This window comes from Manis pentadactyla, chromosome 4 (assembly GCF_030020395.1).
Source record: "Manis pentadactyla isolate mManPen7 chromosome 4, mManPen7.hap1, whole genome shotgun sequence".
Classification (NCBI taxonomy): Eukaryota; Metazoa; Chordata; class Mammalia; order Pholidota; family Manidae; genus Manis; species Manis pentadactyla.
In genome coordinates, this window is record NC_080022.1 from 171,315,686 (window position 1) to 171,318,759 (window position 3,074).

The following is a 3,074-nucleotide window of genomic DNA, read 5'->3' on the forward strand; positions in this document are numbered from 1 at the left end:
ATAAATTACAGATAGTGTAAAAAAATGAAAAAAATTAGCAGAAATTTTAGACAAATACTTATCAGCTCTCAGAATTTCCTATATATTTAACACCGAAAGCAGGAAACATAAAGGAAAAGATTCAGAGATTTGATCTCTTATAAATGTCAAATGTAATGAAAGAATTCTGTCAAATGTCTCTTGATTTAATAAAATGGGGGAAAATTACAAAGGGAAAATAACAAAGAGCTGTTTCCTTGATTTATAGGATGTTCTTTTAGATCTACAAGGAAAAGATAAGCAATCTAACAGAGAGGAAAAAAATAGGCAAAGGCTATTAACAGGCAGTTATCAGGAAAAGAAATACAAATGGCTGGTAAATTTGTAAAGATGTTCAACCTTATTATATTCAAGGGTCACAATTCAAGATACCTGTGAAATTAGTTTCAACACATCAGATTGATAAAACCTACAATGCTGGGCCCCCAATGTTCAGAAGGGTTTGGAGCAATAGGACTTTTCAGTACTGTCAATGGGAATGTAAATTGCTTATCCTCTGGGGTGTGCAATTTGGCTTATCTATTAAAAAACTTTTGTAATACACTTTCCCAATCTCAGCAATTCCACTGCTAGGAACTTACCTGCTGGGTATAGGTGCAAAAGTTCAAGATATGTTTGCAAGGATGTTCATAAGATTTAGCAGGACACAAGATAATGCGATCCTAATTTTGAGGGTGTGTGTGCATGCAAACATATGTGTATAAATTGAAGGAATTCAAAGCAAAGTAACTATCAATTTTAGATTCTCCAAGGGACTGAGATTAGACTCAATCTCTGTTTTTGCTGAATTTCCTCTAATTAGGTGATTCCTTTATAATCAGAAAAAAAATAAACACTGCTTTTAGAAAAAAAACTTTTTTCAGCACTTGGAGATCACCTCATTCTACACCCCATCCTTCACCCCCTTTCCCCCAGCGATTCCCCTAAGAACAGTGAAGGAATGCATGCCTTTAAGTGTCCTCCTCTCTTCCCCCTCTGGCCTGAGTCACTTGCCAGACATCCTATTATGCCTAGGTTATTCATCAATTAACTGTGAGGTGACCTGAGACTAACCTTGGCATGTGTATTCCTAGCCGATCCCAGGGCCTTTACGAGCCAAGGAGGTCACATGTAGAGACAGGTGGAACTGAACAGCATCCCCTCAGATGTTAGCAGTGCCAAGAAATTAAGACACCAGTACGAGGAACACCAGAAACAGAAGGTGGTGGTTCTAAGGAGTGGTCCACCCATGGGAGGCCAGCACTTCCCTGTGATTCACCTTGCTCCAAGGTGGTCTTCAGTTCTTTAATTTTCATGTGGCAAATGTTGAATTTGTTCTGAATTATGACACCATGAATAATTAAACTATTTTGATTTTTTAGGTTGCTGAAGCACATGTGCCTAATTTCATTTTTGATGAGTTCAGAACAGTCCTTTGAGTTTGATTTCTACTTCTTCAATGAAAGGATTGTCCTTCTACCATCACAAAAATGAATTCAGAAATGAAAAGAAACTCAATGGCCCATAGAACTGCATTTTTTTCCCTTCATTGTGGGAAACATCAGACATTCTGGGTAAGATGTATCTCACGGCCCTAGTTAATATAATTGTTTAAATCATGGTATTATATACAATTTATATCATGTAGAAGCAGAACACATTTTTGTACTGCCTCTTATAAATGCTGAATGTAATTGTCATGTATAAATCCATTTAGTTTTATGTTCTAAAGAACTATTTCTGCAACTCCAGATTTTCAGTAAAATAATATTGCCAGTATCCAAAGTTGTCCTTCTTCCTGTGATTCAAAAACTATATATTCCCCTGCAAAAAACCTTGTCTGGAAGGTAAGATTCATCTGGTAGGTCTGCTGTACATACCCATGACAGACTGGCAGGTGTATGGCGATAGACAAACTAGTAGTGAATGTAAAGAACATGTACCATAGAAGTTAATTGGTTTCGAAGGCTCGCCATACTCTTACAATCCCGGATATTCTGGGATTCCTAGAAGGGTTTCTAGCATCTCTTCTGCAGGACTTATTTCAGCTGCTCCATCCACCCTTTCCTTCCTTCCTCAGCAGCCCGAGTCTCACCCCAGCAGCCCTGCCTGGTCGAGGCCGAGCAGAATTCTAAAAGTGATGTTGCCCAGCACATAAGGAGTTTGGAAGTCAACTTTGGAAGTTCAGCCATCCTATATCCACATGTCAAAAATATCTTGCTATTTTCCATTTGTAATCAGGTAACAGTAACTTCATGATGAGATCTTTAGATCTCTGTGAAAATGGCTCCCCAAAGAAAGCCAGCTGGTAAAGAGGCCAGATCTAGGAAAGTGAGGAGTTTTTCGCCAGGAAATAGAACTGTGGGATAAACTAGGGGGGAAGTGTCCACCATACACTGTGCGATAACAAGGCAGCTGAAACAGGGCAACACATACCAGTTGGAATAACTGCAACTGATTCCACTCATGATTTGGCTAGAGAACTTAAAAGCTGAAAAAGAAATTTCTACTATGAAAGCTTTACAAGTCATTTTAGCCATAATCATTAGAATCTGAAGTAGCCCTTTACTATTCCAGGTTATGTATTACTACTCTTTCAGGGGGAACAAATTACTTCAGTGGTATTAGGGAATTTTCTGAAGTCTTATGATACCTTCTGACTGTCCATAATCCCTTCAAATATACTGTAAACTCAGTAAATTCGAACTGATTTTAAGGCACGGTGGCAGATACTACAAGTGCTTATTTGTTTATTTGTTCATTCACTGTTCCTTGAAGCAACCTTAGCCTGGGTTGTTAACATACACAGTGAAACTTGTAAAGACCTTGACTGCTTTCTTGTATGAATGTGCTATTTTCAGACAACTCAGAAAAGAACCTTATCAGATTGCCTCACTAGAAAGATGAGGAAAGGAAGGTCCAGAGACATTAAGGCAACTTCCCCCAAAGTCAGATTTAACAGAACAGGTTTCCCTGTATATTTTGAAATCCACTTTGGTTTTCTTTTCCATTATCATGAAGCTATGTCAAGAAGTCCAGAACGAGACAAAAAGACA